The sequence below is a fragment of the Oncorhynchus masou genome, chromosome 13 (assembly GCF_036934945.1).
Source record: "Oncorhynchus masou masou isolate Uvic2021 chromosome 13, UVic_Omas_1.1, whole genome shotgun sequence".
NCBI lineage: Eukaryota > Metazoa > Chordata > Actinopteri > Salmoniformes > Salmonidae > Oncorhynchus > Oncorhynchus masou.
The window spans coordinates 95365276-95376571 of record NC_088224.1 but is presented as its reverse complement, the minus strand read 5'-3'; positions in this window follow the sequence as shown (position 1 = coordinate 95376571).

Genomic DNA, 11296 nt, shown 5'->3' with positions numbered 1-11296 from the left:
TACAAAGCAAAGAACATAACGAAAACCGAAACAGCCTATACTAGTGTAAACTAACACAGATACAGGAACAAGGACACTAAGGACAATCACCCACGAAACACACAAAGAATATGGCTGCCTAAATATGGTTCCCAATCAGAGACAACGATAATCACCTGACTCTGATTGAGAACCGCCTCAGGCAGCCATAGACTAACGCTAGACATCCCACAAAACCCCAAGACAAAAACACACCACAATAACCTATGTCACACCCTGGCCTGACCGAATAAATGAAGAATAAACATAATATATTTCGACCAGGGCGTGACAAATTGAAACTATAAGACAGATTCAAACATGTACTCGAGAACATGAATTCAATGCGTATGAAACTAATTTTGGCAAAATTCACAAATAAAAACAGAATATATTTCTTACTCTGTTACATTCTTCCCTCTGGAATTCGTCAAAATACCAAAAACATTTGCAGTTTCAAAACAACCCCCCCCCCCAAATGTGTTCGACCATGTCCCAGAGGTAAGAACACTCAAAATATTACCAGAATTGTCATACTTAACATACTCTCTAGAAAGCTGTTCCCACACTATGGAACTGATTGGGGAAAAGTGCAGCTTATCACTCCCCATTACTAAGGTCACCAGGTGGTGTTTCCAAGGGTCTGAAAGTCGGCCATCATAACGGCCATCTTTAAATCAGGTAACCCTGCTGACGTGAGAAAATACAGGCCCATTAAGTATACTACCTGTGGCGTTAAAAGTTGCTAAAAAGTGTGTCGCAGAACAACTGATTGCCAACCTCAACAAAAGCCCCTTCACGTTACACTCGACAGAAATGGCCAACTGCTTTCTTCTGGGGAATGTGAAGTCCAAGACAGACAAAGGGGGCATGATTAACACTGTATTTCTAGACCTAAGGAAATCTTTTGAAACTGTTAACCATGAGGTTCTCCTCACAAGTTCAACTTTTCCCCCAAAAGGCAGAACCCAGTGTGTCAGTGAGCAAATGAGCTATCGCCCACTCTCAAAAATGATGTGAGCGTGCCCCAAGGGTCAATACTGGGGCTCCTCCTGCTTGGCCTATACATTAATGATCTGCCTTTTGTCTGTACTGGGTCTGAAGTTCAAATGTTTTTTCATTATTTTTTTTTATTTTACTAGGCAAGTCAGTTAAGAACAAATTCTTATTTTCAATGGCGGCCTAGGAACAGTGGGTTAACTGCCTTGTTCAGGGGCAGAATGCCAGATTTGTACCTTGTCAGCTCAGGGATTCGAACTTGCAACGTTTCGGTTACTAGGCCAACGCTCTAACCACGAGGCTACCCTGCCTCCCCATCTGCTGTTTGCAGATGATACAGTGATATATGTGCATGCAAAAGAGCAAACAACAATCTGCACAAGAAATGACTACTGTAATGGTCCAGGTTACAAAGTGGCTCAGTGACTCATGTCTGCATTTCAACGTGAAAAAAAACAGTCTGCATGTTCTTCACAAAGAGGGCAACAGATGCTACTGAGCCAGATGTCTGTGTGTCTGTGTGTCAGGGGAGGAGCTCCAGGTGGTATCTGATGCTACTGAGCCAGATGTCTATGTGTCAGGGGAGAAGCTCCAGCTGGTATCTGATGCTACTGAGCCAGATGTCTATGTGTCAGGGGAGAAGCTCCAGGTGGTATCTGATGCTACTGAGCCAGATGTCTGTGTGTCAGGGGAGAAGCTCCAGCTGGTATCTGATGCTACTGAGCCAGATGTCTATGTGTCAGGGGAGAAGCTCCAGGTGGTATCTGATGCTACTGAGCCAGATGTCTATGTGTCAGGGTAGAAGCTCCAGCTGGTATCTGATGCTACTGAGCCAGATGTCTTTGTGTCAGGGGAGAAGCTCCAGCTGGTATCTGATGCTACTGAGCCAGATGTCTGTGTGTCTATGTGTCAGGGGAGAAGCTCCAGCTGGTATCTGATGCTACTGAGCCAGATGTCTTTGTGTCAGGGGAGAAGCTCCAGCTGGTATCTGATGCTACTGAGCCAGATGTCTATGTGTCTATGTGTCAGGGGAGAAGCTCCAGCTGGTATCTGATGCTACTGAACCAGATGTCTGTGTGTCTATGTGTCAGGGGAGAAGCTCCAGCTGGTATCTGATGCTACTGAGCCAGATGTCTGTGTGTCAGGGGAGAAGCTCCAGCTGGTATCTGATGTTACTGAGCCAGATGTCTGTGTGTCTATGTGTCAGGGGAGAAGCTCCAGCTGGTATCTGATGCTACTGAACCAGATGTCTATGTGTCTGTGTCAGGGGAGGAGCTCCAGCTGGTATCTGATGCTACTGAACCAGATGTCTATGTGTCAGGGGAGAAGCTCCAGCTGGTATCTAATGCTACTGAGCCAGATGTCTATGTGTCAGGGGAGAAGCTCCAGCTGGTATCTGATGCTACTGAACCAGATGTCTATGTGTCAGGGGAGAAGCTCCAGGTGGTATCTGATGCTACTGAACCAGATGTCTATGTGTCAGGGGAGAAGCTCCAGGTGGTATCTGATGCTACTGAGCCAGATGTCTGTGTGTCAGGGGAGAAGCTCCAGCTGGTATCTGATGCTACTGAGCCAGATGTCTCTGTGTGTCAGGGGAGAAGCTCCAGGTGGTATCTGATGCTACTGAGCCAGATGTCTGTGTGTGTGAGGGGAGAAGCTCCAGCTGGTATCTGATGCTACTGAGCCAGATGTCTCTGTGTGTCAGGGGAGAAGCTCCAGCTGGTATCTGATGCTACTGAACCAGATGTCTATGTCAGGGGAGAAGCTCCAGGTGGTATCTGATGCTACTGAGCCAGATGTCTATGTGTCAGGGGAGAAGCTCCAGGTGGTATCTGATGCTACTGAACCAGATGTCTGTGTGTCAGGGGAGAAGCTCCAGGTGGTATCTGATGCTACTGAGCCAGATGTCTATGTGTGTGAGGGGAGAAGCTCCAGCTGGTATCTGATGCTACTGAGCCAGATGTCTCTGTGTGTCAGGGGAGAAGCTCCAGCTGGTATCTGATGCTACTGAACCAGATGTCTGTGTGTCAGGGGAGAAGCTCCAGGTGGTATCTGATACTACTGAGCCAGATGTCTATGTGTCTATGTGTCAGGGGAGAAGCTCCAGCTGGTATCTGATGCTACTGAGCCAGATGTCTATGTGTCTATGTGTCAGGGGAGAAGCTCCAGGTGGTATCTGATGCTACTGAACCAGATGTCTATGTGTCAGGGGAGAAGCTCCAGGTGGTATCTGATGCTACTGAGCCAGATGTCTATGTGTCAGGGGAGAAGCTCCAGCTGGTATCTGATGCTACTGAACCAGATGTCTATGTGTCAGGGGAGAAGCTCCAGCTGGTATCTGATGCTACTGAGCCAGATGTCTATGTGTCAGGGGAGAAGCTCCAGCTGGTATCTGATGCTACTGAGCCAGATGTCTGCTTGTCAGGGCAGAAGCTCCAGCTGGTATCTGATACTACTGAACCAGATGTCTGTGTGTCTATGTGTCAGGGGAGAAGCTCCAGCTGGTATCTGATACTACTGAACCAGATGTCTATGTGTCAGGGGAGAAGCTCCAGCTGGTATCTGATGCTACTGAGCCAGATGTCTATGTGTCAGGGGAGAAGCTCCAGGTGGTATCTGATGCTACTGAGCCAGATGTCTATGTGTCAGGGGAGAAGCTCCAGCTGGTATCTGATACTACTGAGCCAGATGTCTGTGTGTCAGGGGAGGAGCTCCAGGTGGTATCTGATGCTACTGAGCCAGATGTCTATGTGTCTACATTTACATTTACATTTAAGTCATTTAGCAGACGCTCTTATCCAGAGCGACTTACAAATTGGTGAATTCACCTTCTGACATCCAGTGGAACAGCCACTTTACAATAGTGCATCTAAATCATTAAGGGGGGGGGGGTGGTGAGAAGGATTACTTATCCTATCCTAGGTATTCCTTGAAGAGGTGGGGTTTCAGGTGTCTCCGGAAGGTGGTGATTGACTCCGCTGTCCTGGCGTCGTGAGGGAGTTTGTTCCACCATTGGGGGGCCAGAGCAGCGAACAGTTTTGACTGGGCTGAGCGGGAACTGTACTTCCTCAATGGTAGGGAGGCGAGCAGGCCAGAGGTGGATGAACGCAGTGTCCTTGTTTGGGTGTAGGGCCTGATCAGAGCCTGGAGGTACTGCGGTGCCGTTCCCCTCACAGCTCCGTAGGCAAGCACCATGGTCTTGTAGCGGATGCGAGCTTCAACTGGAAGCCAGTGGAGAGAGCGGAGGAGCGGGGTGACGTGAGAGAACTTGGGAAGGTTGAACACCAGACGGGCTGCGGCGTTCTGGATGAGTTGTAGGGGTTTAATGGCACAGGCAGGGAGCCCAGCCAACAGCGAGTTGCAGTAATCCAGACGGGAGATGACAAGTGCCTGGATTAGGACCTGCGCCGCTTCCTGTGTGAGGCAGGGTCGTACTCTGCGGATGTTGTAGAGCATGAACCTACAGGAACGGGCCACCGCCATGATGTTGGTTGAGAACGACAGGGTGTTGTCCAGGATCACGCCAAGGTTCTTAGCGCTCTGGGAGGAGGACACAATGGAGTTGTCAACCGTGATGGCGAGATCATGGAACGGGCAGTCCTTCCCCGGGAGGAAGAGCAGCTCCGTCTTGCCGAGGTTCAGCTTGAGGTGGTGATCCGTCATCCACACTGATATGTCTGCCAGACATGCAGAGATGCGATTCGCCACCTGGTCATCAGAAGGGGGAAAGGAGAAGATTAATTGTGTGTCGTCTGCATAGCAATGATAGGAGAGACCATGTGAGGTTATGACAGAGCCAAGTGACTTGGTGTATAGCGAGAATAGGAGAGGGCCTAGAACAGAGCCCTGGGGGACACCAGTGGTGAGAGCGCGTGGCGAGGAGACAGATTCTCGCCACGCCACCTGGTAGGAGCGACCTGTCAGGTAGGACGCAATCCAAGCGTGGGCCGCGCCGGAGATGCCCAACTCGGAGAGGGTGGAGAGGAGGATCTGATGGTTCACAGTATCGAAGGCAGCCGATAGGTCTAGAAGGATGAGAGCAGAGGATAGAGAGTTAGCTTTAGCAGTGCGGAGCGCCTCCGTGATGCAGAGAAGAGCAGTCTCAGTTGAGTGACTAGTCTTGAAACCTGACTGATTTGGATCAAGAAGGTCATTCTGAGAGAGATAGCGGGAGAGCTGGCCAAGGACGGCACGTTCAAGAGTTTTGGAGAGAAAAGAAAGAAGGGATACTGGTCTGTAGTTGTTGACATCGGAGGGATCGAGTGTAGGTTTTTTCAGAAGGGGTGCAACTCTCGCTCTCTTGAAGACGGAAGGGACGTAGCCAGCGGTCAGGGATGAGTTGATGAGCGAGGTGAGGTAAGGGAGAAGGTCCCCGGAAATGGTCTGGAGGAGAGAGGAGGGGATAGGGTCGAGCGGGCAGGTTGTTGGGCGGCCGGCCGTCACAAGAAGCGAGATTTCATCTGGAGAGAGAGGGGAGAAAGAGGTCAGAGCACAGGGTAGGGCAGTGTGAGCAGAACCAGCGGTGTCGTTTGACTTAGCAAACGAGGATCGGATGTCGTCGACCTTCTTTTCAAAATGGTTGACGAAGTCATCTGCAGAGAGGGAGGAGGGGGGAGGGGGAGGAGGATTCAGGAGGGAGGAGAAGGTGGCAAAGAGCTTCCTAGGGTTAGAGGCAGATGCTTGGAATTTAGAGTGGTAGAAAGTGGCTTTAGCAGCAGAGACAGAGGAGGAAAATGTAGAGAGGAGGGAGTGAAAGGATGCCAGGTCCGCAGGGAGGCGAGTTTTCCTCCATTTCCGCTCGGCTGCCCGGAGCTCTGTTCTGTGAGCTCGCAATGAGTCATCGAGCCACGGAGCGGGAGGGGAGGACCGAGCCGGCCTGGAGGATAGGGGACATAGAGAGTCAAAGGATGCAGAAAGGGAAGAGAGGAGGGTTGAGGAGGCAGAGTCAGGAGAAAGGTTGGAGAAGGTATGAGCAGAGGGAAGAGATGATAGGATGGAAGAGGAAAGAGTAGCGGGGGAGAGAGAGCGAAGGTTGGGACGGCGCGATACCATCCGAGTAGGGGCAGTGTGGGAAGTGTTGGATGAGAGCGAGAGGGAAAAGGATACAAGGTAGTGGTCGGAGACTTGGAGGGGAGTTGCAGTGAGGTTAGTGGAAGAACAGCATCTAGTAAAGATGAGGTCGAGCGTATTGCCTGCCTTGTGAGTAGGGGGGAAGGTGAGAGGGTGAGGTCAAAAGAGGAGAGGAGTGGAAAGAAGGAGGCAGAGAGGAATGAGTCAAAGGTAGACGTGGGGAGGTTAAAGTCGCCCAGGACTGTGAGAGGTGAGCCGTCCTCAGGAAAGGAGCTTATCAAGGCATCAAGCTCATTGATGAACTCTCCGAGGGAACCTGGAGGGCGATAAATGATAAGAATGTTAAGCTTGAAAGGGCTGGTAACTGTGACAGCATGGAATTCAAAGGAGGCGATAGATAGATGGGTAAGGGGAGAGAGAGAGAATGACCACTTGGGAGAGATGAGGATCCCGGTGCCACCACCCCGCTGACCAGAAGCTCTCGGGGTGTGCGAGAACACGTGGGCGGACGAAGAGAGAGCAGTAGGAGTAGCAGTGTTATCTGTGGTGATCCATGTTTCCGTCAGTGCCAGGAAGTCGAGGACTGGAGGGAGGCATAGGCTGAGATGAACTCTGCCTTGTTGGCCGCAGATCGGCAGTTCCAGAGGCTACCGGAGACCAGGAACTCCACGTGGGTCGTGCGCGCTGGGACCACCAGATTAGGGTGGCCGCGGCCACGCGGTGTGGAGCGTTTGTATGGTCTGTGCAGAGAGGAGAGAACAGGGATAGATAGACACATAGTTAACAGGGTACAGAAGAGGCTACGCTAATGCAAAGGAGATTGGAATGACAAGTGGACTACACGTCTCGAATGTTCAGAAAGTTAAGCTTACGTAGCAAGAATCTTATTGACTAAAATGATTGAAATGATACAGTACTGCTGGAGTAGGCTAGCTGGTAGTGGCTGCGATGTTGACACTACACTAATCAAGTCGTTCCGTCGAGTGTAATAGTTTCTACAGTGCTGCTATTCGGGGCTAGCTGGCTAGCTAGCAAGGTTGATTGCGTTCCGTTACTTTAAAAGAACGACAATAGCTGGCTGGCTAACCTAGAAAATCGCTCTAGGCTACACAATTGTCTTAGATACAAAGACGGCTATGTAGCTAGCTAGCTACGATCAAACAAAACAAACCGTTGTACTGTAATAGTTACTACAGTGCTGCTATTCGGGGGCTTTCGGGCTAGCTACGTTAGAATAACGACAATAGCTGGCCAGCTAACCTAGAAAATCGCTCTAGGCTACACAATTGTCTTAGATACAAAGACGGCTATGTAGCTAGCTAGCTACGATCAAACAAAACAAACCGTTGTACTGTAATAGTTACTACAGTGCTGCTATTCGGGGGCTAGCTGGCTAGCTACGTTAGAAGAACGACAATAGCTGGCCAGCTAACCTAGAAAATCGCTCTAGACTACACAATTGTCTTAGATACAAAGACGGCTATGTAGCTGGCTAGCTACGATCAAACAAACGTTAAGGACGACAAATAGCTGGCTAGCTAACCTCGGTAAATTAAGATAATCACTCTAAGTCTACACACTCTAAACTGCACAATTATCTTGGATACGAAGACAACTATGTAGCTAGCTGACACTACGCTAATCGAGTCGTTCAGTAGAGTGTAATAGTTTCTACAGTGCTAGTGGACAGTGGATGTGAGCTAGCTGCTTAGCTAGCTGCTGGGCAGATACGTTAGGACGACGAAATACGATAATTATGCAATTGTCGTTGATACAAAGACGGCTATGTAGCTGGCTAAGAAGAAATTTCTAAGATTAGACAAATCAAACCGTTGTACTATAACGAAATGTAATGAAAAGTTATACTACCTGCGGACCGAAGTGTAGATGCGACCGCTCGCTCCAACCGGAAGCGAGCGGTCTATGTGTCAGGGGAGAAGCTCCAGCTGGTATCTGATGCTACTGAGCCAGATGTCTATGTGTCAGGGGAGAAGCTCCAGGTGGTATCTGATGCTACTGAGCCAGATGTCTATGTGTCAGGGGAGGAGCTCCAGGTGGTATCTGATGCTACTGCGCCAGATGTCTATGTGTCAGGGGAGAAGCTCCAGCTGGTATCAGATGCTACTGAGCCAGATGTCTATGTGTCAGGGTAGAAGCTCAAAGTGGTATCCGATTTGAGGTACCTTGGCATCCTACTTGATTCCAATCTCTCTTTACGATTCATACGAAATTGTTTGACTACAGAGGTAGCAAAACTGTACTTCAATGCTATGATACTCCCTCACTTAACATACTGCTCGACTAGCTGGGCCCAATCTTACTGTACAACATTAAAACCCATTCAGTCTGTCTAAAGTGCTTGTTACATCCTCAGAAAGCATGAGCATGTATAGTCCCCTTAAGGAAAAGGACACTTAGTCAATCTGCTTTCTCTGTGAGAGCTTCCCATGTCTGGGACACACTGCTGTCAGACACACACAACTGCACCACCTACAGTGCCTTGCGAAAGTATTCGGCACCCTTGAACTTTGCGACCTTTTGCCACATTTCAGGCTTCAAACATGAAGATATAAAACTGTATTTTTTGTGTGAAGAATCAACAACAAGTGGGACACAATCATGAAGTGGAACGACATTTATTGGATATTTCCAACTTTTTTAACAAATCAAAAACTGAAAAATTGGGCGTGCAAAATTATTCAGCCCCCTTAAGTTAATACTTTGTAGCGTCACCTTTTGCTGCGCTTACAGCTGTAAGTCGTCATCATCACACTCATCATACAATCATACTCGTGAACATAACCCCGAGCTGTGTATTGCCGTTTCCTTGTGATCGGTTGTCTGCAGCTTGTGAGGTGTGGAAACACTGTTGCTTTAAGGCATTGTGTTCTGTTGCCTTTTTGTGATATTGCTCTGTGTGTGTGTTATGTGTCACTTGCTCTACGTTGCTCTGTCTGTGTTGTAATGAACATGAGGGAGATAGAGGGCTGGTTTCAAGCGCAGAGCGCAGCAGGTGTTTAATGGAAGGGACCATAGGAGGAGGCAGGTAGCTGGATCCAGGGGCAGGCAGAAGGTCATACACAGGAGGAGGCAGGTAGCTGGATCCAGGGGCAGGCAGAAGGTCATACACAGGAGGAGGCAGGTAGCTGGATCCAGGGGCAGGCAGAAGGTCATACACAGGAGGAGGCAGGTAGCTGGATCCAGGGGCAGGCAGAAGGTCATACACGGTAGGTCCAAAAATGGCAACAGTACAGGCAGGGAAAAGGCAAAAGGAGTCGTGAGTGAGTGAGGCAGGCAGGCAAAAACTATCATACACTATCAAAACAAACGATATATCACAGTGATGGGGTGCAAGGAACTGAATTAAATAGTGTGGGAGGATGACATGCTGGTGTGTGAACAGGTGATTATAATTCCGGTGATTGGGATCTGGAGAGAGAGCTGGAAAGTGGGCTGCATTCCGGGGATCTAAGTGTTTGGGAGTGTGAGTTGGAAGCAGACGTTACAGTACACCCAGCCCCCCCCCCCTCTTGACGGCCTAGGAAGCTGAGCAGGGGGCCTCCCCCGGGGGCGTGGAGCTGGGCGTTCAGGACGGTTATGATGTTACTTGAGAAACTACGTGTTGCTTGTCATATGTTGCTCTGCATGTGCTTACTGCTCATTGTTTGTTTGTATTGTTATTGTCATAGTTTTTAATAACCTACCCAGGGACGGCGGTTGAAAATTAGACGACTGGCTAAAACCGACACGTTTACTGAAACGTTGATTAATGCCCGTGGTCACTGTAAAAATAAAATAAACTCAAACACGCCGAGGAAATCCATAGAAACAAAAATAATTCTCCCATAGCTTTTGAGTAAGGGAATTGGATGTCTGATCTGGACAGTGAAAGGCATCTGATCAGGTCAGTGAAAGGCATCTGATCAGGACAGTGAAAGGCATCTGATCAGGTCAGTGAAAGGCATCTGATCAGGACAGTGAAAGGCATTTGATCAGGACAGTGAAAGGCATCTGATCAGGTCAGTGAAAGGCATCTGATCAGGACAGTGAAAGGCATCTGATCAGGTCAGTGAAAGGCATCTGATCAGGTCAGTGAAAGGCATCAGGTCAGTGAAAGGCATCTGATCAGGTCAGTGAAAGGCTTCTGATCAGGTCAGTGAAAGGCTTCTGATCAGGACAGTGAAAGGCATCTGATCAGGTCAGTGAAAGGCTTCTGATCAGGACAGTGAAAGGCATCTGATCAGGTCAGTGAAAGGCTTCTGATCAGGACAGTGAAAGGCATCTGATCAGGACAGTGAAAGGCATCTGATCAGGTCAGTGAAAGGCTTCTGATCAGGACAGTGAAAGGCATCTGATCAGGACAGTGAAAGGCATCTGATCAGGTCAGTGAAAGGCATCTGATCAGGACAGTGAAAGGCATCTGATCAGGTCAGTGAAAGACATCTGATTAGGACAGTGAAAGGCATCTGATGAGGACAGTGAAAGGCATCTGATCAGGACAGTGAAAGGCATCTGATCAGGACAGTGAAAGGCATCTGATCAGGACAGTGAAAGGCATCTGATCAGGACAGTGAAAGGCATCTGATCAAGACAGTGAAAGGCATCTGATCAGGACAGTGAAAGGCATCAGGACAGTGAAAGGCATCTGATCTGGACAGTGAAAGGCATCTGATCAGGTCAGTGAAAGGCATCTGATCAGGACAGTGAAAGGCATCTGATCAGGGCAGTGAAAGGCATCTGATCAGGACAGTGAAAGGCATCTGATCAGGTCAGTGAAAGGCATCAGGACAGTGAAAGGCATCTGATCAGGACAGTGAAAGGCATCTGATCAAGACAGTGAAAGGCATCTGATCAGGACAGTGAAAGGCATCTGATTAGGACAGTGAAAGGCATCTGATCAGGACAGTGAAAGGCATCTGATCAAGACAGTGAAAGGCATCTGATCAGGTCAGTGAAAGGCTTCTGATCAGGTCAGTGAAAGGCATCTGATAAGGTCAGTGAAAGGCATCTGATCTGGACAGTGAAAGGCATCTGATCAGGGCAGTGAAAGGCATCTGATCAGGACAGTGAAAGGCATCTGATCAGGTCAGTGAAAGGCATCTGATCAGGTCAGTGAAAGGCATCCGATAAGGACAGTGAAAGGCATCTGATAAGGACAGTGAAAGGCATCCGATAAGGACAGTGAAAGGCATCTGATCAGGACAGTGAA